The 26536-nt window shown below is 34.3% G+C and overlaps 1 long non-coding RNA gene across 2 annotated transcripts; it reads left to right on the top strand.

Moving 5' to 3' along the window:
• Positions 1-203: 203 nt before the first annotated feature.
• On the top strand, positions 204-20204 carry LOC116419897. 2 transcript variants are annotated; one of them, XR_004230226.1, is made up of 4 exons: positions 204-420; positions 1514-1767; positions 2868-2962; positions 20057-20204. It is a non-coding gene; the product is annotated as an uncharacterized LOC116419897 (long non-coding RNA). The 2 variants fall into 2 exon arrangements; XR_004230225.1 differs by having other exon boundaries at positions 1498-1767.
• Positions 20205-26536: the final 6332 nt, after the last annotated feature.

Raw genomic sequence — 26536 nt, 5'->3', positions numbered from 1 at the left:
GGTCAATTTCAGCTCTAAAACTATGATCTCCAAAGAGATGAAAGAAAATGACCCACATGCACAAATATAGATTTATATGTATGTGTATATGTATGTATGTCTATATATAGAGACATACATACCCACATACATATATAGTGCATGTATATCTGTGTACATATATACACTTTTGTGTGTATGTATCCATACCACAGCTCTTTTTGTGGTGGCAAAGAATTGAAAAGTTAAGAGATACTTACAAATTGGGGAATGGTTGACCAAGTTATTGACTATGAATATGATGCAATTCTATTGTGCTGTAAGAAACAAGGGGTGTGGTTTTATAAAAACCTGAGAAAACCTTAGTGAACTGATGCAAAGTGAAGTGAGCAAATCCAGCAGAACAATCTACATAGATTTGTATGTAGCAACAGCAATCTGGTAAAGCTAATCCATTTTAAAAAGCTTATTTATTGATCACTATAGTGACCCACCACAATCCTAAAGGATTTAAGATAAAACATGTTATCTCCAGAGAAATGATCAACTCTTAGGACAGATTAAGACTTTTTTTCTTTCTCTTTCTCTCCCTTCATCCCTCCTTTTCCTCCATCCTTACTTTTTCAGTGTCTCCCTCCCCTCTCCTTTCTTCCTTCTCTTTCCTCTTTTCTTTCCTCCCTTTCTCTTCCACTCTCCCTCATTCACTCTTCTCATGTCTTTCATTTTTCTCCCAATTCCTCTTATGTCTTTCTTTCTTAAATGTAACTAATAAAATAAATGTATTTTGCTTAATAATATATATTTGTAATAGGTTTTATTTTTCTTGTTTTAAAGAAGGGGTAGGAAAAAGAGAATTGGTAACTAAGAAGAATAAAAATTTCTATGCTTAAAAACTTAAGAAACCAATAAAAAGACTTACAGAACAAGGGCTAATTTGCAATGGTAGAGTTTCCCACGCTTAATAATAGAAGAAAGAATAAGGAAGAAAGGAAGAGTAAGGAAGTAAGGGAGAAGGAAAGAGGAAAATAAAAGGGAAGAAAGGAAAAGAATTATTTAAAAAATATAGGAAAACCCTAGTGAAATAAAAACAAGAATACAAGTTTCTTGCTTTTAATTTTTGAAGTCTTTCTACTACATTTTTCTTTTTTTATTTTTTATATATATTCTATATATAATATATATATTATATATATTCTAATATTCCAATATTCCAGTAAATCTTTGATCTCAACAAATTTAGGCATCCTCATTTCCTTTTCCAGTGATACAGATCATAATCCATATCTTTGTACAAATGGTATTTATAACTTCCCATACATTTACCATAGATGATCTCATGTAATATTTGGTGGAATTTCTGGTATTTTTTGACATTGAATTTATGCCAAGGAAGTATGCAGGATTTCTATTATGCTTTTCATACATGATGAGCCCATTTTCCCTCATATTCTTTTGATGACATTCTTTATAATCCTTTTCCTACATAATAAAGAAGAACTATCTATTTATAACCTCCAGATGCTACTCTTTACAGATGACTTTGTAGTGATTGCTTCAAGCTCCAGAACATTGAAAAGAGCCCAACTTAACTATCTAAGCAGGAAAAGAAAACAAATAAAAAAGTGAATACCTTTTGATGAAATTATGACATACAGATGGATGCATCATGAAAGGATGAACAAGCAATGAAGCTTCCTCCTCCTGGGAATTCTCCAAACTGCCAAGATGAGGGCAGTTTAAGTGAACAAGTTACTCCAGAGAAAAAATAGAAAGAAGAATTGTGGTCAGGTACCATGTCTATCATGCCACATATAGAATCATAATGTAGTGTAACATTTTTTTAATTTTTGAATTTTATTCATATCTTTCCACATTGTCAGTATTTCCTAATACATCTTCTCTTCTCTTGCAAAGCGTTAATATTAATATAAAAAAGTTAATCCTTGTCAGAAGTATTTGATACTCACAATTTTTTTTCTAATTAAATGCTTCCCTTCAAATAATTGATTTTGTTTCTGCAAATGATTTTTAAATATTTGTAACTGTATATTTGTGAAAAATTTTCTTCCTCCTTTGGTTAAGAATTCTTTCCCTAGCCATAGTCGTGAATGGTTCCTTATCTGGTTCTTTGTCTCTCTGTCTCTCTATCTGTGTCTGTCTGTCTCTCCTTCTCTCTCCCTCTTTCATATACATACTCTTCTTTCATTCTCTCTTCTCAGTAGTAATATTTTTGAAATTCATATTACATATCCACTTGTAGCTTATTATGATATATGGTATAATTATCTAAAATTGTTCTGAAACAATTTTTCAGCCAAACAAAGTTTTGAAGTTTAAAGTTTTCCCATTATATTTTATTACTTAGGCTGCTATTCCCCAAGTAATTTATGTTCTTAAGTTCATTGAGTTCCATTTTATCTGTTTCCTTCTTGTCCAGCCTATTCTATTGAGTTACATTTATTTTTTTAACTAGTACCAAATATGATTTCTACTTTATAGTATTAAAAGTGCTAGCTATTTTCACTTTCAATCCTGACTTTTTTTTTCATAATTACCCTTGAGATTATGGAACTTTTGTTTCTCCAAATTTATATAACTGTATAGTTCTGTCAAGTATCCCTCTAGAAATTTGATTGGTATTGCAGTAGACCTGTGAGTTAATTTAGATAGCCTTTTCAGTTTTATAATATTGTTATGAGTCAGCCAGGGCATTGAGAAGTTCTCTGGTTATTTAATTTCTTACATTTAAGTTTATATATTTAAGGAACATTTTGTACGTATACTTATGCAGGTCTTTAGATTAAATGTCAAATGTTTTATTTTGTCGTTATTTCTAATGTACTTCCATTTCTTTAAGTTCCCCTCACATTATACTATTACAATTTTAGCTCCTGCTTTTGGACTGCTTTCCTGACTCCTATTTCCTTTAATGGATTGACTTTCCAGAATTCAACTGCTTTTATGAGCTAAGAGCTACTGAAGAGTGAGTTAGCATCCCTCCCTGACCTCTCCCTCCAACTCTTTAATACTAGACAGGATTTTTTGAAACATTGAACTCGTAATAAAGAACAGAATGTTTTGGTTTGCTCCCAGGTAGATTTGATTTGTGACCTAGATATGGGTTCTTTGAGCCCAAGAATATGAAAGTAGTTTAAAAATTTTTGCTAGGTAATTACTGAGACTATAGGGAACCTCCTCGTTGACCAGGGGGGAAATAAACAAACAAAAACAATCTTGTCTGTTTTTATATTTTGTTATCATTTGGACTGATTTTAAACTTCCTTAAAAATTATATTTACCTGAGAGTATTGGAATTTGATTTTAGTAAAAGGACAGACTTTAAACTCTCTAATTTTTGGTTCTGAGTGATTCATTGTATTAGATGCACAATAACAACCAATCAGATGCTCTGTTTCCCCAAGGTTCCAGGGCCAACTAAGAGGGGACAATGGGAGGTGGGACTAAATTTCTAATTTATTAACTCACCAATCCTGACCAGAAGTGCTTTCTGCCATGATTATCAGATATCAATCAGCTAACTTCAATTCAATTAGTTTAACACATTTAATTAATGTAATGGGACTTTCTCCTTATTGGTAGAAATGAAGACCTTGCTCTATGTGGAATGGAATGGACTTGGGGAGAGACAAGTCCCTCTTTATTCCTACCTCCAAATAATCAAGTTTTAAGTTCTCTTTGAGTGCTAGTCAGCTTCCAGCTTTAGGAATGAAGGAAGAGACCAACTGCTCTTGGGGTTACTGAAGGAAAAGATTCTGGGAAGGCATGAGTGCAGTAGACAGTCTTTATAATATTATATCTGGCTTCCTATTATTGAGATTTTGGAGAGTTCCACTTGCGTGAGGATCTTGGACAGTCTTGATTGAATTATGTCACTACCATTAGGATAGTACCTTTACTCTGTGTTGTCTGGTATATATTCTTTTATGTGTGCCTTTGATTCCTATTTTTCTAAGATTTGGATAAATGTGTTTCTTTACTATTCTCTGTGGGTATTCACTGTGGAACTGGTAATTGGTGGTAATTAAATCTTAGATTTAGAGCTTGGATTCCCTCTTCTCCCCAGAAATAACAAAACAATCAAAGGTTACCTTGAAATCCCAAGCATATCTCTCAGACTAATAATATATTAAAAAGATGGATATTCTTCAAGCCTAGTGCCTACCCCTTTTCTCTGAGGAAAGTGGTAACTTCAGGTCCCAAATTGCTTCTTCTTCAGGCTTGAATGCAAGTCTTCCTTGGAAAAGGGTGAGGGAAAGAGATGAAAGATGTCTCTTTAGCCTCCCTTCTAGTCATACAATAGTCTCCATGACATAGGTGGACCTTACTACACATGTGGGGCCCACACTTCATACATTAGCTTTTTAGAAAGTGGTATTAAATAAGGTGGTATAGTAATAGCACTTGATATAAAACTTCCCTCTAAAAATCTGCAACATATACTTCTACTAGTATATACAAAGTACAAAAAAATTGGCTCAAACTTAAGGGACATATTGCAAATGCATTACAGATTGATGAAATCCTCTTGTTCCAGAATTCACTTATTCCAAATATGTATATGTATATATATATATTTTTCATCTCCTTAACTTCTATATCTTTTTAGACCCTTCTACTTTTTTCATTTCATTAAGCTTGTCTTTGGGTCAAGATACTGTCATCAGTATCCCTGTTGGCGCCTTTCCCATATTCTACAAATATGACTATACTCTCTTCCTTTCTTTTTTTTTTTTTTTTTTTTTGGTTGGACATTATCAATGCCTGCTATTTCTTACTTTACAGAAGTGATAAAATCCCTAGGTTCAGTCTTATGTATTTGATTGTTCTAAGCACTTGGATCTGGTGGGAGATTGGGATTTTGAGTGTGCTCTCAGTATTAAATTTCTCTAGTATTGTTTCATATAGGATTTTACCTCATCAGAGATTTTGTCAGCTACTGTGGAAGAATAGGAGCTTAAACTTGATCTTAGCCCCAATGCTTACTATCTGTATGTCTTTGGGTAGCCACTTAACTTCATTTTACCTTAATTTCCAGGGTATATGAGGTGTTTCAGAGAAATCAATACCTTTGGTATAAGGAGTAATTTTCAGAACTGCTCAGAAACTTTGGAGTTCACCTATCACCCAACTCTCACCTGTGACTCCAAAAAATTCTCATATGCACAGCAAACACACCCCATTATACATTCTTTTGGCATATGGACTAAACCAGATTGAGGGTAACCAGGAGGTCTGAAACCCATTGGTGAATTAGGGGGGAATCTATCCCAAGTATGTGAATACTGAGGAATAGATGGATGAGAACAATTTGTTCCAATGGCATGAAAATAGATGAAGTAAGCAGTGCTTAAAGCTTGGTCAGATATCACAGAGGCCAAGGTCAGATACTACATGCCTGACCAATACCTGTAGAAGGCCACAGATAGTGGGGGAACTCTGGGTAAGGTATAAGACCCTTCAGCCCAGAGGGAACCTGCTAACAATGTCTGGTTTGGCTCCCGATCTCCCCTAAGGGCTTTCTGATTTTCTGAGAAGTCAGGGACAGTGACAACCTGTGTTGAGATTGAAGCAGAGTGATAGCAGGTGACAAACTACATACAATAGCAAGTTGTTCATGTGGTCCCACTTAGTGCATGTGCAATGTTGCTTTGGTGATATACGGGTACTAGGGTATATAAGGGTGAGAGAATTTGGAATAAACAGACTCCATGTTTTAACCATCCTCGGGAATCTTGCCTCATCATTCCTCCATTAAGACAGTATATTTTTTCACCCTGGCATGGGGGATCTAGAAAGCACAGTATGTTTTGTCACCCCAGCTTGGGGACCCTAGAAAACAAGACACAACAAATACCAGTCATCTTGACTTTTGCCTTTTCACTTGGCTTGGATAACTCTGGAAGATAGAATGAGACTGATGATTTTGTGCAACTCTGGCTCACTTAAATTTAATTCATGTACAAGTCAAGATAACACTGATCTTCTATTATTTTAACCCAAATATTGGTCCTTTTTGAAAATGCAGAATGAAAAAATTCATACCTAAACTTAGTGTTTTGGACTGATAATTCCTGAGGTCCCTTGCAGTTCTATCCAAAGGAATCATCCTACTATAGCAATCAACAGCATAATTTCAATTTAGAAGTTATTACAGTATTTTGAACAAAATGGTGCATTGCAAAAAACCAATAGTAGCCACAGGAACTCGAGAGAACTTTTAAATAGTTCCAAATGATATGCACAGTTTTTAAACCATTTGGGCATAGTTTCAAGTCCGAAAAGTTGAATCAGTTCTCAATTCCACCAATAAAGCATTAGTTTTGCCTGTAGCCAATATATTGTTCGAGTTCTCCTTTTCCTCAGCTTCCTTCAAATCAATGCTAGATCAAGTCTCTGAATGGATTTTGGAGTAACAGACCCTAAACATTCAGAGCATAATAATTTTCCAGTTTAAGATATCTTAGAAGGACTTCAGGAAAGCTTTTTCTCACTGGGCAGGGAGAAACACGACCTATAGCAGGCACAGCATGGGGAGGTTCAGTGCAGGGAGGCCTGGTGTGCCAAATTCCAGCATCATTGGTTACACTGTCCTGCTTTAGAAATCCAGTGGATCCACAGACCAGTTGTAAGATCTCAACCCAATAACAGAAAGTAAATTGTGAACCTCAAAACACAGCACAACAGATGATACTTGACCAGACTCACCTAGCACAACAAGCCTCCACAGCCCCAATCCCAACTTCAATCTTAGCTCCAAGACTGCACAGGAATTGAGAGGCCTTTTTCCCCCTACAAAAGAATTTGGGACAATTTCTCCTGTGCCCGAGAAGCTGAACTCAATTTTTAAAAATGAGCAAAAAAGCAAAAAGAGCCCTCATCATAGAAAGCTGCTATGGAGACAGAGAAGATCATGAGAACAGGAACCCAGAAGAGAAGAACAAGGGAAAAATATCTTCAGATGAAACCTTAAAGGGGATATGAACTAGTCTACAGAACAAAAAGCTCTCTTGGAAGAGTTCAAAAAGGATCTTTTTTTTTTAAAAGATCTTAAAAGAGAGAAGAAAATTAGGGGAAAAAGAAATAATGTTAGAGAGGAGAAAGACTGGGGAAAGAGCTTAGAAAAGGAAACAAAAATCAACTGAAGAAAACAACTCCTTCAATAATAAATTTAACAAAATGGAAAAAAGAAAATAACTTGAAAAACAGAATTGGTGAAATGGAAAAAGAGAGCTACTGTTTAAAAATTAGAATAGGTGAAATGGGGAAAAACCTCCTTTAAAAGTACAATTGGTCAAATATAAAAGGAAATAAATAAGCTAAATTAAAAAAAATCACTAAAAATTATAATTGGACAAATGGAAGGGAAATACTCAATGAGACATCAAGAATTAGTCAAACAACAAAAAAAGGAAAAAGAAAAGAAAATGTAAAATATCTCATTGGTAAAACAATTGACCTGGAAATAGATCTAGGAGAGACAATTTAAGAATTACTGGACTACTTGACAACCATAATAATAATTAAAAAAAACTTGGAAACATTTTTCAAGAAATTATCAAGGAACTGCCCTGATATTCTAGAACTAGAAAGTAAAATAGTCATTGAATGAATCCACTGATACTTCCTGAAAGACACCCCAAAATGAAAACTCCAAGGAATATTGTAGCTAAATGCCAGAATTATCAAACCAAGGAGAAAATATTGTAAGCAGCCAGAAAGAAATAATTCAAATATCAAGGAGCCACAATCAGCATAACCTAGCATTTTCTACTTTAGGGTTTGAAAGGCCTGGAATATGACATTTCAGAAGACAAAAGAACTTGGACTATAACCAAGAATTAACTACCAAGCAAAACTTAGCATTATCTTTCAAAGGAAAAGATGGACTTTTAATGAAACAGGGAATTTTTTATTATTATTGATGAAAATACTAGAACTGAACAGAAAATTCAAAAACAAGTCTCAAGGAAAGCATAAACAGTTAAAGAGGAAAGAAAAAATGATGTTTTTAAAGATTAAAACATTTACATCCCTACATGGGAAGATGATATTTGTAGCTTTTGAAAACTGTTTTTGTTAAGGCAGGTATAAGTGGTATACTTAGAGGGTGTAGGTATAAGTTGAATTTAATGTGATGAAATTAAAAAGAAATTGTCTAAAAGAAATTTTACTGGTAAGAGAAAAGGGGAGATAAAATAGAATACATTACACCACAGGAGGATGCACAAAAGAAATATTACCATTTGAAGGAAAGAAGGAAGCACGATGAACATCATTTGAACCTTAATCTCATTGGATTTGGCTCAAAGAAAGGATAACATATATACTTAATTTGGTATACAAATTGATCTCAACCTATAGGAAAGTAGAAAGGGAAGGGGAAAAAGAAAGATGGAAGCCAGTTGAAGGATTGCCAAAAGTAGAAGGAGAATGGGATAAGAAAGGGGAGGGGATTGAAAAAAGAGAAGGTAGATTGAGGGAGATGATGGTAAGAAGGAAAATACTGGAGATGAGAAAAAGGGTAAAAGGAAAAAGCAAAGTATAATCTGGGTAAAGTAGAATGATAGAAAATAAGGTGGTAGTAATTTTGACTGTAAATGCGAATGGGATAAACTCTCCCATAAAAAGCCAGAATCTTACAACATTGTGTACAAGAAACACATTTAAAGCATAGTGATAAATAAAGGGTAAAAGTAAAAGGCTGTAGCAGAACCTACTATAATTCAGCTGAACTTAAAAAAAAAAGTCAGGGTTAGTGATATTGATATCTCCGATCAAGCAAATGCTTGAAAAGACAAACTTAGATCTAATTAAAAGATATAAGGAAGAAAACTATTTCTTTCTAAAGGGTACCATAGATAATGAAGTAATATCAATACTAAACATAAATGCATTGAATAATACAGCATCCAAATTTCTAGAGGAGAAGTTGAGAGCTGCAGGAAGAAACAGACAGCAAAGCTGTGCTAGTGGGGGATTTCAACCTTGCTCTATCAGAACTAGATAAATCAAACCATCAAAAAAAGAAAGATGTTAAGAAGAGAATTTGATAAAAATTAGATATGATAGAACTTTGGAAAAAAATGAATGGGGATAGAAAGGAATATACCTTTTTTCCAGTGGTATGTTGCACCTACACAAAAATTGGCCACCTATAAGGGTATTAAAGAAGTCTCAAAATCGAATGCAAAAAAAAAATGCATTCTTTTCAGATGATGCAATAAAAATTACATTCAATAAAGTATAAGGAAAAGATATATTAAAAACCAATTGAAAGCTAAATAATCTAATCCTAAAAAATGAATGGGTCAAACAACTCATAGAAGCAATTGAAAAGTGTATTCAATAGAATGACAATAATGAGTCAACATACCAAATCTTATGGGATGCAGCCAAAGAATTTTTTAAGAGAAATTTTATCTTGCTCAATGCTTACATGAATAAAATAAAGGAAGAGAAAATTAATTAATTGTGCATACAACTAAAAAAAAACTTAGAAAAAGCTATTATAAAAGAGCAACAAGAAGAACAGCTAAAAATGTAGGAATAAGGGGAAGTTTCCTTAAAATCAAACAAAAAACTAATGCATTAGTGTCCCAATTTCCCTACATCCCGCCAACATTTATCTTTTTTTTTTTTTGCTGTCTTAACAAATCTGTGAGATGATACCTCAGAGTTGTCTTAATTTGCATTTCTTTAATCGAGAGTGATGTAGAGCATTTTTTTCTATATGATTAAAATGACTTTAACTTCTTTGTCTGAAAATTGTCTGTTCATATCATTTGTGCCACTCCTTTTTAATCTTAGTACCTTTTTATTTGACCATATCTGATTTTTCCTGTTTGTCTACAGGTGTGTTCACTATTACTTCATTATATTGTGAGCTTCTTAGGTTCAGAAACTTGTTTTTTAACCTTTCTTTTTATTCTCACAGTTTGGCCCAATGCTTGGCACAGAAATTCCAATTGACAGACCGAATTGTCAATGTCAAAGCCTCCATCTTGACAAGTACACTTTGAACAGATGAGAGGAAGGACTAAGGGGAGCTGAGTCTTCAGGGGCATGTGAAGCAGAAGAGTAAATTGCACCTATAACACTTAAAGGTGTTTCATTTGTTTCATTCTTATGTAGGAATGAGCAAAGAACTCTTTAGCTGAGAGTGCCTTCCCTGTGCTAACAAGAAGAGAAATGTAAGAGAAATGAGTTCAAAGTAAGATTTAGAAAAAAGAAAAAAATATAACTGAATTTGAAGGGAAAGAGTGTTTGAAATTGTACAAGTAGTTAAGCATTGAAAACTCTGCACTACTATTATTTGACTCTACTTAAGAGTCAAGGTCAACTCTAACTCACTGACCTTTCAATCAGAAGAAATAAGGAAGTGAATTGAACCAGTTAACCATACAAGGGTCATAAGAAAGGAAGAAGGGACAAAGAGAATTCTCCATTTGCTATCTCAAAAAGTAGCAGATGCATCAGCATTTTATATAAATGGAGTGTCAATCAGCCAGGGCAAAATTCTAGTTATTCAAAATGTTGATACGTCTGCTCCTTTTTCAGACCAGACAACCCTTGTATGGTATTCCCAGATAATGCTACAAATCAGTCTGAATTCACCTTGAAAAGATACCTACTAGCAGTCCACTCATGAACTTCTCTGTTCCTTTTTCAAAAACAAGGCAATTTAGAAAACAAATAGCTTACAGCTTGCTGCCTTTGACCTTGCAGGTGGTCAATTGGAGGGATGGGCCAGACAATACAAGACAACTTCCTAAATTACACTTATGCTCAAATATGTGAAACTCATGATCTTCCCAGTTTTCCAGTTTAAGTGTGAAGTTGAGAGAGAACAATCTGGAAAACAAAAAATTAATAAAAGGAGAAACAAATTAATATTTCAGTTCAACAACTCCATCTTATTTATCCAACATTGACTATATATAAGAGACTAAGCAAGGCATTGGAAAGAAAAAGATGAAAAAAGATATAAAAAAGTTCCTGCCCTCAAGAAACTTACATTCAACCAAAATATGCAAATATATCAAGTGAATATATGATATTTTGAGGTGGGATGGAATAAAAAGTAGGTAATAAGAAAAGGCTTCCTAAATTTTAGATGGCACCTGAGTGAAATCCCAAAGGAATCTAAAAAATTGAAAAGCTAGACGTTCATCAGATACATAGATGTCAGACAACCTGTGTAAACAAAGATGGGCAATGGATTTCAGAGCCTGAGGCACAGTGATGAAATAAGTTTGGAATGTAGAATGTATAACATAGAATAATGTGAAATAAGTAAGTAAGTCTGGAAGCAGATTGGGAAAGGGTTTTAAATACCAAAATCCAGCATTTTGTATTTTATCTTTGAGACAACGTAATGGTTCTTGAACAGAAGAGTTACATTCTTAGATTTATACTTCAGGGAAATGATTTGAGGCATCTCTAAGAAGAATAGATCAGAGAGGAGAAAAACTGGAAGAAGAGATACCAATTAGGATATAGCTATAATAGTTCAGGTGAAAGGTAATGATTTCTTAACTGAGAGTATAACTTATGTTAATGTTTAGAATAGGAAAGGTAAGCCATCTTTAATAGAAAATGCATTAATTTGACTTGTTAAAAAATTAAATGGGGCAGGGCAAGAGTGAGGATAAATAACAGGTAAATCACTAAAAGGTCATTAATCTCTTTGGCCAGAAGGATGCCAGTACTTGCCACACAAATAAGAATGTTAATATGGTCAAACTTAGGGGGAAAAGGTAATGAGTTATGTTGTTGGTATGTCCATCAGACAGCTGTTCAGGACTAAAACTTGGGATATAGTTGAAGACTGAAATTTAGATATGGGGGTCATCTGCTAAGAATGAAGAATGGAATCCTTGGGAGCTGAAGAGATGGACAAAAAGCAGGATGAAGAGCAAGGGAAGACCTGGGAAAGCCTAGGGCACAGTCTTCAAGAACAACTATAATTAGGGAGCAGAGAATCAGGAGACATCAATATCATGAAAGCCAGATGACAAAAGGGGGAGGTCATCAGTGTTTAAAGCAGCAAATAGGGGAAAAAATGGTCCTCAAACAAGAATCTCAGAAGGATTTTTTAATCCTTGAGAAAATTCAGAAAAATAATGGAATCAAATTATGAAGATGAATAAGATGTGATTTCATTAAGGAAATCTGTGTAGTCTATTTTCCCCCCTAAGACATTAGTGGTGAAAAGATGGAAAGATATAGAATAATAGTTTGAGGAGATGGGTCAAATGAAATATTTTAAGGGTGGAGACCCAAGAACATTTTAGAATAAAACAAGACTAGGAATTTGGGAAGAGTGGGAGAAGAGGAGAGAGAATTTTCATTTTGAAAACAGAGCTGCTATGGGAATTTCACTCTCCAGGGACCTGTGATGCTGGTAAACCATAACAATTTGTTGTCTATTAAATGGTAGGAAAGACAAGAAATGAATTTGTGTTTTGTCAGTAAATATAGATTAGTGGTAGAGGTTCCCAATCCTGAACTGGAGATATATCACACATGGAGAAGCCCCTTCTTTTTTGGGGAAATGTTATAAAATGCAAATACTGATACGCATTGGTTAGGGTGAGTTTCCTCATCCTAATCTGTTTTATATCAATAAAATTACAGGTTTGCTCCCCAAAGCTATGTGTTCTTTTATTACACATTTTAGAAGTGTAGAAGTTTACATAAACACAAAGATGTTGCACAGTTAGAATGCTTGTGATTAGCAATTTGTCTGGAGCACACTATGAATACATCATATTTGTTTTTCTTTTGGAAAAAAAAAAAGACTGCTTGTCTTATTGTCTAGGAAAAACTGCTTGTCATGTTTATCATCAGTCTAGACAACATTATTAAGAGTTTTATTGATTTGAAGCAGAGAGGAAAAGTTGACCAGATAGCCTAGAAACTCTGAATAATCAACACTAAATTCTAAATTTATTTTAACAGTCCCACCTAATTGTTGAGGTGTGGTAAGTGGTGTGGTAAGTGCTCTGAGTTCTGTTTTCCTTTTTAAAATAAACAGCTTGTCCTGGTAAGAGATGAGTTTAAATTTCTTTTTTAGATTCCCATGTTATAGGGATGCCTGGAGTAATTTGGGAGGACAGAGAAATCCCAAATCCCATCATTCCATGTTTAAACACATTTTGTGCATTTGAATTCACAGTAATAGAGGGAGGAAAGAAAAATACTCTTCCCATGAACCAAAAAGGTTCAAACTACCTGGCTTTTTCATGTAAAGATGAAAGACGATGGGAAAAGTAATTGTGGTCAATTTCTAATCCCTGTGTAGGGAACTCTGAATGTTTCAGAACTCTTTTCAAGGTCAGATTTTCCATTTGAATGAGAACACTTGATATGCTTTTCCCTTTTCTTTATTGTTTTTGAGTAAGAAAAGTTACAAGCTTCAACATAAGAGGCAACCTGTAAGAATTTTGTAAAATTATACCTGTTTATTCAAATTATATAACCATGAATTTTGAAGTGAATATGATTTCTAATCTACCAGCTATTATAGTTGACCTGTGGTTATGTAGGGAAATGCTAATTTCCAGATTGGGATCTCTTATCATCTAGGCTTTGCATACATTTAACAGAAAAGATAACAGGGGGTTGAGGATTTTATTCCCACCTTTCTCCAACTTGGTTAATTAGATACAGGATTTAAACACAAATACAGATATCATAATTGTGTTAACACTCAATGAACCTCTTGTGAAGTTCCTCTTTCTGACTGAATCTGAAGGGAAAATAGATTGTTTGGAATAGAAATTAGACACAATTCTGAGGCATCCTAAAAAGCTGAGTTACTAGTTATGCAACCTATTCAGACTTGGAGCCAATAGTTGTAAAAGATTCTTCCATAGGGCAATGCTTTTGAGAGAAAGAGCCAATTTCTTCTTCCCCCCCTTTTTTTTTTTTTTTTTTTGTTTTGAAAATAGTATTTTATGTTGCCAAATACATGCAGAGATAGTTTTCAATATTCACTTTTGCAAAATCTGATGTTCCAAATTTTCCCCCTTCACTCTTTGCCCCCTCCCCTAGACAATAAGCACTATAATATGTTAAACATGTTCAATTCTTCTAAACATTTTTCTATTTTCATCATGCTGTACAAGAAAAATAAGATCAAAAGAGAAAAAAACCTGAAAAAAAATTGAACAAGCAAGCAAACAACAATAACAGCAAAAAATGAAAATACTATTCTTTGACCCACAATTAGTTCTCATAGTTTTCTGGATGTAGATGGCTTTCTCTATCACAAGTCTATTGGAATTGCCTTGATTCACCTCATTATTGAAAAGAGCCAAATCCATCGTAGTTGATTATCACATAATTTTATTGTTACTACGTATAATGTTGTTTTGGTTCTGCTAATTTCACTTAGCATCAGTTCATGCAAATTTTTTCCAGGATTTTCTCAAATCTGCATAATTATTTCTTATAGTATAGTAATATTCCATTACATTCACATACCTTAACCTATTCAACCATTCCATAACTGATGGGCATCTTCAGTATCCAGTTCCTTGCCACTACAAAAAGGGCTGCTACATGATACTTGTGGAAATATGAATAGAAGAATTGCCCATGTTTAACATATATTGTATTACTTGCTATCTAGGGGAGTACATGGGGAGAAGGGAGGGAAAAATTTTGGAACACAAGGTTTTGCAAGAGTGAACGCTGAAAATTTTTCTATGCATATGTTTTGAAAATAAAAAGCTTTAAGAAAAAAAAAGAAAAACAAAAACCAAAAAGGGCTGTTACAAACATCTTTGCACCTGTGGGTTCTTTTCTCTTTTTTTTTTCTTTTTATAATTTCTTTGGTATATAGACCCAGTACTAGCACTGCTGGATCAACGAGTAGGCACAGTTTTATAGCCATTTGGGCATAGTTCCAAATTGGAACAAGCCCATTTCTAGTGGTGGAGCTTCCAAGGAGATGCCCCATTTGTTGGCTGGAGAATCAATTTGAGAGAGTTCACAGAACAGTTAGAAGATCAGAGATACCCACTCCAGAGAGATCTAAATACAAAAAGGCAATCACATCAGGGTCAAAACAGCTTCAAGTAGAGGACTTTTAGCCCTAGAAAAGAGCTAGCTCAGTGGATTGATTTGTAATGTCCTGAAGAATAAACAAGGAGAGCCTCATTGAGTAAACAGCCCAGCAGAGACTTTGCATTCACTAGTTAGCAAAGAACTGATGAAAATACTAATTCTAAAGGAGAGAAATGCTATCAAATCCTGGAAAAAAAAGGCATTAGGTTTAGCCTATCCCAGATTGATTAGTTTCAGCCGCATGTTTATAACTTACATGTTTTACTCCCCAAGATCTCTTAAATTTGTGTTCCCTGTGCTGTTGGTATTTCTGAGAAAGTGTGCCCAAGAATTATGAGGGATATTATATTTTAGTTATACCATTTGCTATTATAAGTTACAAAATAGTATTTTTTTTTACTATTTTTTCCTTTTGAAGAACTAAATATGTCTGCAGATGGTAATTAGGTGGCACCCTGGATAGATTGCTTGGCCAAAGAAGAACCTAGTTCAAATTTGGCTTCAGATACTTACTGCTGTATGATCCTGGGCAAGTCTGTTAACTCGGTTTGCCTCAGTTTCCTCATCTATAAAATGACAAGGAAATGGCAAATCAATTCAGTTTCTTTATCAAGAAAACTCCAAATGAGGTTATGAAAAGTCAAAAACAACTGAACAACAATAACAAATGGCTGTTGACTGTTAATGAGAAGCATGTCAGTTGTGCTTAAAGGAATAGTGGAAGGGATCTGAAATCATAGATATGAAGAGGCAGTTTTTTTTTAGTATAACTTTTTATTTTTCCAAATACACCTTTGTAAAACCTTGTGTTCCAAATTTTTATCCCTTCCTTCCCTTTTTTCCCCTCCCATAGATAGTGAGAAATCCAATATAGGGCATTTCCACAGTCATCATGCTGCATAAGAAATAATATCAAAAGGGGAAAAATACAAGAAAGAAAAAACGTAACCAACTGATCAAACAACAAAAAGTAAAAATACTATCTACATTCAGTCTCCATAGTTCTCTCTTGGGATGCAGATGGCTCTTTCCATCACAAGTCTATTGGAATTGCCTTGATCACCTCATTGTTGAAAAGAGGACAGGCAGTTTTTTTTTTTTTGATGAAGAAATCAAATAGTTTATAGTCATATGAAAAAAATGCTCCATATTATTGATTAGAGAAATGCAAATTAAAACAACCTTGAGATTTTAATATATCAAATTGGTCAAAATGATTGAAGGGGAAAGGGATAAATGTTGTAGGGGATATGTCCAGTGTGTGGTTGAGAACCTCCAAGAAAAAAAGTCATTTCTCTTTCTAGGCAGTTCATTCAATTTTTTGACAGCTCTAATTTTTAAAGTTTCCTGTAAAAATTTTCTCTCCATTGCTCCTGGCTCTTCCTTCTGGGACCAAACAGAGCAAGTAAATCTTTTCTTCCAAATGACAGCTCTCAAACTTAAAAACAGAGATCATGTTGCTGCTGAGAATTATTTTCTCAAAATTAAATATACCTAATTCCTTCAGCTAATCTTTATGAAGCATGGACTGTTCACCATCTTATTTAACCATATTTGAATGCTTTTGATGTTATCAATGTTCCTCTTAGACTATAGTGCACAGAAATAAAGTCAATTCTCCAGAAGAAGCTTGCCAAGGACAAAGTATAATGCGATTATTGCTTCCTTATTCCTGGAAAATAGGTTTCACTTAAGATAGCTCAGAACTGCATAGCTTTTGGGAATATCTCACAATACTGACTCATTTTGAGCTTGTAACCTACTAAAATCTTCAGATCCTTTTCTGAAAATCGAGGTCTATTCATCTCTCCCCATCTTTATTTGTGACTCTTATTTTTTTTCTCTCAAATACAAGAATCTCCATTTGTTTCTTAAATTTAGTTCATACTCTAACTTGCAAAATCATTTTGCATACTGATTTTTTTCAAGCACTGTGTAAGCTTTCCTTTTAAGCTTTGCATCAACTAAAATTTGATGAACATGCCATGTGAACCTTTACTCAGATCAGTGATAAAAATGTTAAACATAACAGAATCAAGTTAGATTTTGGTTTTTTTGGTTTTGATTAGGAACAAAATAATTTTACCATGTCAGAATCAAGATATAGCATATCTGACTATGATTTGATAAAATCAATAAGAATTCAGAAGGTCTTTACCATAGGTTAGTCATAAATAGTTCATATAAACATTTAAGAGGTGATATCTGCACATTTTCACATCTCATGTTTCTTTTGAGCTACTGCCGTTCTGCTTTGTTCATAGAGGATAGGAAATTCTTAAGATTCAGGCACACCACACTGGATGGTCCTTTGTCAGTGTCTCATATGTCTTACAATAGATTCCAAAGATCTTCAGAGAGACCTTGAGAATATTATATTACTTCTGATTTTCCTGTGTGTACTTGCTTTGCATGAGTTCAAACAATGTGACCCACCCGTTCCAGTTGTGCTCTCTGCACATAGAATCTGAATACTTGACAATTGAGCTCCAAAAGGACTTCAAATTTTGGTACCTTATTTTGCCAGGTGATCTTCAGAAGCTTCCTAAAATAATCCAAATGAAAGTGATTTTGTTTCCTGGCATGGTACTGATATTTTGTCCAGGTTTCACAACCATGCAAGAATGAGGTCACAACTCTGTCTCCACTTTAATCTTGAATTGGAGCTTTTTCAATTTAAATAATTTACAGTCAGTGTAGTAGCTGACCCTGAAGTCGTTTTTGTCCTTGATGAAGGTGGCTGACAACATCACTTAAAACATCATACTAAAAAGCATGGGAGCAAAGTGCAAGAACATCATCCATTATCCAGAACCCCTGTGAGCAAAGTGCAAGAACATAATCTATTATCCAGAACCCCTGCAAGTATGCTGTCATGTAACAGGCTTTCCCCACCAGAATGGTTGGTTGAGAACAATTCGTTCCAGTGACTATGAAGGTGGCTGAAGCAGGAAATGTGGAATGCTAAGAGCTTGGTCAGAAATCAAGATAATAAGGTCATCCACTGCATCTTGGTCCACTGCAGTTGTTCTGATGGTTGTCGTGCCATGACAATGACTCAGGAATAGAGAATGAGGCTGACAATTTTTGCAACTCTGCTTCTCTTAAATCCAATTTACACACAAGTCAAAATATCACTCATTATGTCATCGATCCTTTTAGAAAAATCAAAGGACAAACATTATTTTTAGCTAACTGTAAAACAGTGTTGGTGGTGAAAAGATCATGAGAGCTACAAGTCTTCAGTAGTGACAGTTGTTGTTGCTGTTTCTGTCTCTTCTTCCCCTTAGCCATACCTGATGGTCTGTGCCTACTCTGAAAAAAAAAGTCACCCGGAATTATAAGCTTGTCCTTTATTGGTGCATTGATGATAAAGGTCTCCAGGTCTTCATAAAATTTTCTTTGACCTCATCAAGTTTTCTCATTGATGGAAGCATACTTACCAATTATGGTGGCATGGAACTTTCCTACAAATCACAATCATATTGTCATGAACCTCTCACTTTTTGGGAAGCATATAATTTTGTTAACTAAATTAGTTTTGGTTGCAAAAGCTATTCTAGTTTCAAGGTTCTCCCTATTATTATACCACACTAGAAAACGGTTATCTAGCTACAACTTTTATAAGCTAGCCTTCATTTGCCAGCCTTTTTTCATTTAGGGATGCTATTTGGATGTGATTTCTATTGTTTGTCTTTAAGTTCCATTGGATTTTATATTGTTCTTAAGTGTGTGCACATTTCATGTACCAATGGTGAGTGGAATCATCTTTGCAAAAATTTATATGCATTTTGTTTGTTGGTTGGTTTATTTCAACTGCAGGGTAGGATCCCTGCCGGCTACAGCAAGCAGGTAGGATTAGGTTAGGTCAAGCAGATTTATAATCTCTTTAAAGATTTTTTTGAAATATCAGGAGAATTTGTGGCCCACATATATTTTTAGCTGAAACTCCGTTTACAGTGATTATGGAATTATTTTCTTACTCAAAGCTTCTCACCTGAATTTTTCTAGATCATTGAATTTTCTTTATTATAATTGTCTTTTTTTATTCATATCTCCACCTTAATTTCACCAAATGCAACATTTTATCAGAGTGAAACCTTAGCTGTATCTTTGGAAGGAAAAATGGTATTTGTCTTGAACTGATGGGAATTCCCACCAAATTCAACAACCAATATAGATTTTAAAAATAAATGAATGGAAGATGGAAACAAAGTCAGGGAATCTAAGATCCAGCTTTCAAGGAGTTAGTAGAGTCATAAGAAGATATTGTGAGGAATACTATGGCAAGCATATAAAGAAAAATTTCCCTAAATCCTAACTTCCTGACTGCTCAGAGGATGATATTAATAGAAGCCTGAATAGACACAAAAGTAACTGAGATCAACCCTCAGTTCTCTTATTCCAAGTGTGGTATATACCACCATTGTTTCTATTCACAGAAAGACATGGGGACTTACTTGCTCAGGCAGAAGTAATATTAAAAGATAAGGTGGGTGGATGGGGTAGTACAAAGAAGAGAGTGAGAGCAGAAGCTTGGAGTCTTGAGCTATGAGGAAAAACAGATACAGGATGGACTATCTGGACATACTGAATGATATGATCCTCCCATTTGCTTCTGAGATTAAGAGTTGATTTGATTCTTCAATATGTGGGGTTATAGACACATTTGGCTGTCAAAGAAGATGTCCAGACACATAAGTAGCAAGAGAATTTTAGGCTTTCGTTGTTTCTTGGAAATTACCTACAGCCAACTGAGACCAGAGACTCATCATCATCCTCAGCAATAGCAGCAGCAGTAGCCACCAGTACCTATTTAGATTTGATTTAGGAGACAAAAGCTACTTCTCAAAAGGATAGAGAGCTGAGATTGTCTAGAATGAAAGCTAGTAGGGTTTCTAAAATATCCAGTGGTTTATAGGAAATTGGGAAATGACTTCAAATTCTTAGAACTTATTATGTTTTTTCTGCTTTCACTATTTAGAGTTTCTGATTCCTAGAGGAGCCCTTGACAGATCCCAAACCTTTCCTTAATATCTTCCATGACCTACAGAAAACTATTCCTAGAGAAGAGGGAGACTAATCAGGAATACCTTAGAAGGCAATAAGGCAAGTGCAACAAAATTCTTGAAAATTTTACTTTTCTCCATTTAATAAATATAGTCATGATAGCGATGGAAATGTGTGCCTGTGAATTGTGAATATAGAGCAGAAAATGTTCCTGAAATGTAGTGTCTTTGTCTATGTGATCCTCCCTGTATTGACTTTGTGCTTGTGAGAAAGAAAAACAGTGCTACGTTTCATATTATCCCTAAACAATATTGGATCATATGGGAGGAGCACCTAATTTCTATGTTTTACCTAACCTACTTCACTTTTGGACATGTAAATTTATTTCATTTGGACAATATTTCAGTTCACTTAGCCTCTAAATTTTGTGAGAGTAGACCATGTTGTCATTAAACAGTATTTCTCACAATTCCTAACAGTGCTCTATAGATGCTTATATATGTTTGTTGAATTGAATTGAAATTGAATTTTTAAACATATACTCCTATTTTTTAAAGCACTGGGCCTCCAACATAGTGTGATGGAAAAAATGTTAAATCCCTTGATTTGTGCAGGAGAGGAGTGTTTTGAGTTATGTGCTAAAAAAAATTATTACTAGAAAAATGAAAAAAGCCTTGTTTTATTTTTGTGAAGGAAATTTAGTAACATTTCATAAGGTTTTCCCTAAAACAAAATCATGTCCCAGCATTTACATATTTATCTAGGCTTTACTTTATGATGCCATAAAACTATATTCACATATATGTATATATACATAAGACATGTATATATGCATATTCATACATGTATTTTATATATACAGACATATAAAACAATGAAATAATTGATATTAGAACATCAGATTTGTGTTTGATATATCAAAATAATAGGAAATAATCTTCCCTATTTTCATCCTTTGATTTGTCCCTGAATGAATAGAATTTGAATGCTTGGCAATTCAGCTAAAGAAATGACCTTGTTGTCTTGTACCTTATCCTACTAGGTGATCTTCAAAATTTTCCTAAGACAGTTCAAATGGAAATGATTCAGTTTCCTGGCATGGCACTAGCATACTGTCCAGGCTTCATAAGCATACAATAATGAGGTTAGCATAATGGCTCTGTAAACCTTCAGTTTGGTAGTCTAAAAATCTCTTCTCCCATGCTTTTTTTTGGAACCTCTTACCATTGAGCCAACTCTGGCATGCATGTATTCACTTCATCATCCTTGGAAAGTAAAGTTCCAAGGTAAATGAACTTATCCACACTATTCAAAATCTCTTTATTTGCTGTAAATGATGGTTCCACTTATGGGTAGTATGGTGCTGGCTGATGGAAAAACTTTTTTTGTATGTGTGTTGGTCAAAATTAGCACAAATCCCAGAGAATCAATCCATACTTTGTTCCATCTCAGCTTCCATTGATTTGCACTGACTGTGCAATCGTCTGTGAACAAAAGTGATGAATCTGCTTTCCCTCTACTCTAGTATTGGCTTGTAGACTTTTTAAAGCATGCACTTTACTATTAGTGTGATAGTTGATCTTGATATCATTTTCATCTTCAATGAAAGTTTCTGTCAACATTGCTGAAAACATCATGTTAAAAAACATGCATCCAAACATAATTCTGTGCTTTACGCCACTGGTGACTGGTAAAGTATAAGAGCATTATCCATTATCCAAAACCTGGGCAAGCATGCCATCATGAAATTGGCATTCAACACTGATTAATTTTTTTCAAGCAACCAAATTTTATATAATTTTCCTGAAGTCCTCATAACTGATAGTATCAAATCAATAAACACTGTGTACCTATCTCTATTCTGTTACTGGCATTTCTCCTGGAGCTGTCTAGTCAGCAAATACCATATTGATCATTCTTTGGGACTTTCTGAAACCATTCTGGCTATCTAGTAAATCAACCTTTTTAAGGAGTACTCTGGCAAGAATCTTGACAGCAGTGACTAAGAAAGAATTCCTCCTCTCTTTCCTCCACTGTAATTGTCACAGAACAAGATTTCCTTTACCTTTATAGAGATGGACAGAGGAGGCATTCTTGATCTCCTGGGGAATAACTGGAAAATTTCAGTCAGCTTTTGTATGATCACTTGTTTTGTAAATCTCAAATAGAACAGAATCAGCATCAGGCACTTGCCACTTAAGAGGAGTCAAAAGGTTTTTAAAACTTCAATTGGAATTTCAGCTAGAGGGTTGTGGTCAGTGACTTCAGCATTGGTTGATGATGGTCTGTTGAGAACTCTTTTTCTCTAGGATTAACATTAATCAGTGTGGCTTCTTCAATATTGAGTTGTTGAGATGTACCATTGATCTTTAGTACATAAATATCCTTCAAGGCACCATAAATGTGTTTCAGATTTTTATTATCATCATAAAACTGAAAATTTCCTCCTTCTTACTCCTTCTTACTAAGCAAAAAGACCTGCAGCTTTCTAAGCAACCCTTGCACTTGTTAAACTTTCTTCTTAAAGATAGTTGAACTATCCTTTTGGTAAATCCTGTGAAGTTCTCATTTTTTTGTTTAGCAGCTTCTGAATTTTCCCAGACTTTTCTTCAAAATAATATTGATATTTGTGAATGTTCTGACTCAGATGAGTAAATGCAGTATTGTACAACAAATTTCTAAAAGCTGCCCACTCCTTTTCTGTTCCACTATTGCCAACAGTATATTAGCTCAGCTTTCTCTCCAACAAACTTTTTTTGTTGGGAGAAGTACTCCAATCTGTTGACATTAAATCTTCTGCTAATTGTCTTGCCTTGGGGAGGCTGTTTTTGTTGAATGTGAATATTTAACTTTGAGAAGATAAGTCTACAATCAGTACAGCATTCTGCACCACACATTTCCTTAGTCACTCTTACATCCTGCTTATCTCTTCTCTGCACAATAACATATTCTATTAAATACCAATGTTTTCTGTGAGGATACATCAAAGTAGGGATTTGTTTTGGGTTTGTTTTATTTTGCATTTAGGTAAATGGAAGACAGTGTTGATGGTGAAAAAGTCGTGAGATGCATAAGTCTTCAGAAGTAAGTGGCTATTGTTCTTGGTATTTCTGACTCCATTCTTCCATGTCTAGTAGTTTGTGCCTACTCTTTCATTAAAATTACCCAGAATTATAAGCTTGTCTTTTTTAGGCACATTGATAATGAGGATCTCCAGGATTTCATAAAGTTTTTTCTTTAATCTCAAAAGGATTTGTCATGATGGGAGCATGTGCACTGATGGTAATAGCATGTCATTTTCCCACAAGTGGCAAACTGCATTATCAAGAACTTGTGGTCACTCCTTTTGGGAAGCAAAGGAATTGTTGATTTGCTTGGTCAATCTACAAAACTTTACAAAACCTACAACCTTACAAAACTTACCTCTTTACTGTGACCATTCCAGAAAAATACATATTTCCTTGATTCGGTAAGCTGGCCTTCATTTGTCAGCCTTCTTTCACCCAAAGCTGCTATTTGATAGGAGTACATGCTGAGCTTTCTCCCAATAAGAACAGTTCATCTTTCAGGTCTACTGAATTTTGTGTGTCCACAAGCATGTACAAATTCCACAATTTCATGGTGAGTACAGTTATTTTTGCATTTTTTTGGTCCTATTTTTATGTTTTGACCACAGAATGGGAACCCTGGAAGTGGACAATTTTTAGGGTGCCTTTTCTAATGACTTCCTCATGCTGGGAGGCTAAATGTGGTCCTTTCACAAAGGACTGTTCAGATATCCATGGGACTGTCAAATTTCACTGCTGCAGTGAGAAGCCCTTGTGGCTTAAGTCATCCCTGGTTAGGGTGGTGACTACAGCTCCTAGAATATTCACTAGAATATATTACTGTTTTGACACTTGTCTATCACCACAGAACTCTGAGATAGATAAAAATGGTAAAATGGTATGGGTTATGTCTTTTGTTGCACACCTAAATTGGATTTAAGTGAGGCAATTATACAAAGTCATAGACTTCATTTTCTCTCCCAGAGTGATTGATTTCCACTGGCAAGACAAAGTCAAGATGACTTGTTCAGGATGCAGTGCATGACTTTGACATCTGTCATGTCTAAGCAAGCCTTAAGAACACTCTTTAGTCTCTGCTTTAGCTGCTTTCATAGCATTTGCAACAAACTGTTCTCATCTAACCATTTCACTGGGAGAAGTCTTTACATGCTTCAGGTAGGCATGCCCCTTAAATGACCTAAGGGTTTATTCCCAAATTATTGTAGCCCATCTGTCAAAAGAGTTTTCCTGGGTTGTAGCCACTGTGCATGTTATAGCTTCTTAGAGCCACAGAGGAAAGTTAGATTAATCAAGTGAACACCAAAGGTGAAAACAGCCCTGAAAATGGCTCAGCACCTCTCATACCCAAAGTGCCAGTTTTCCATAAACATACCCTGTACCCCATAAAAACAAGTATACAGATATACACATATACATTACAATAATGTATATTTATATATATTTACATATATACATGCACATACATATGCATATGGAATCACATATATATGCATATGTTTATGTATGTATATATATGAAAAATATATATAATCAAATAAGCAAATATATATAAAAACAAATACAAAAACTCCCCTATATATATGTATGTATGTATGTATGTATATATATATATATATATATATATATATATATATATATAAACATATATATCCACATAGAGACACACACTCACATAGATGTATATATTTTGAATTTGTCTTGGAAGATGGCTCTGATATTAAGGAGAGCTAGAAAAGGCTTCTAGAAAAAAAAGTGGGACTTCACTTGAAACTTCGAGGAAAACAAGGATTCTAAGAGGTGAAAATGAGAAGGTAGAACATCTTAAGAATGAAGAACAACCACTTTGAAGACATGGAGAAAAGAAAAAGAAAGTTATATATGAGAAAGTACAAGAAGAATGTGTAGCTTGGGTTGTAGAATGTTCAGTTAGAAACAAAGTATAAAAAGATTAGAATAATAGTATCTTTTTTCTGTGTCATTTCTCTTTCAGTGTTAGTACCAGGTCTTTTCTTTGTGTACCTCCCCTCTTTTCTTTCCAAAGTCTTCCAGTCTTCCATGATTTTTGGTCTACTAAGTGGATATCTATGTTATTTTTGGAGCATGATTTCCATTATCTGAATGTTATGTCTCCTATTTTTTTATATGAAATGCATAATCTGTTAACAGAGAACTATATTTGAGAACGGAATAACATTTATGGAAGTGGGAAAAAATACCTTTAAAAAGAAGATATATGCTTATTCTCAATCACCACTGGTGAGTTTCCCATATGGTTGAGTGTAGGGGATTCTTAGGATTTCACTAGAATTTGGCTAGATATCCTTCAAAAAGATTATAAGGTCAATGAGACACAAAAACTAAACTAAAGAAACAAAAATAGATATGTATAAAAATTAAAAATAGCCTGGATGGAAAAATACTATAAAATTATATAGAAAGCTATGTATTTATAGTATATATACGTATAACAGTGTATATATCCTCTATGGTATATTTCAACATTTTCTATTCCTCTTTGGATTTCAAAAAAATCAAGGAAGCTTACTTCAAATGCACAATTGAATAAATAATAAGATAGAATTAATAGGGAGTGTAGGGTAAATAAAAGTAATGGTCTCTAACCTAAAGTACTAAGTGGAAAAGAAAGAAATCAAGTGAAGAATAAAGAGAAGTTAGAACATTAAGAATCAGCCAGGTAATAGCCACTGGCTAAGTTAAAATTAGATTTATCAAGATAACCTGGCAAGCACTCTTCCATGGTAATGATTTTAATTCCTGATAAAATAATAAATCAGTGGAAGGTGACCTGCCATGTTTGTCTGGAATGCCATGAAAAAGCTCTCTAACAGATCCTAGACCATTCTAGTAAAAGCATAATTGAAAGGAGTTGGCAGTTGATTAGAACAGCCTTCTCAGATATATATTAGATAAGGGATTTGTAATGCAAAAAATAAACCAGTCTTCTATATCTGAGAAATTTCAGTTTTATGAATTAAGTTGTTCTCTTTACAGAATTGTAAATAGACATCTTAGAAAAAGAAAAGCTCTTATTCTAGTATGAAAGAAACAAAACAGTTCTATGCACATATTAATATTTTAAAATGATAATTTGATGACTTTGTTACAGGTGTATAATTATCTGTGGAAGTTTGAAATATAAAGTTTGAGGAAGAAATATGCAATTCAAGGCTTTCTATCCTGACTTACTCTAACAGCTCAGATGGCAATAGTGTGTAAATCGTCCTGAATAAGTATGTAGATCATATGCTTTCAGATACATAAGACCCAACAGATGTTATGTGAAAGACAAATTATACTCAAATCATATATATTTTATGCTACTACAATGTATTGCTTGTGGCGGACTCTTTACTCACATTATTTAG

This window comes from Sarcophilus harrisii, chromosome 6, assembly GCF_902635505.1.
Source record: "Sarcophilus harrisii chromosome 6, mSarHar1.11, whole genome shotgun sequence".
In the NCBI taxonomy this organism is placed as follows: domain Eukaryota; kingdom Metazoa; phylum Chordata; class Mammalia; order Dasyuromorphia; family Dasyuridae; genus Sarcophilus; species Sarcophilus harrisii.
The sequence above is the reverse complement of the archived record's forward strand: the minus strand, read 5'-3'. Positions and strand labels throughout refer to the sequence as shown.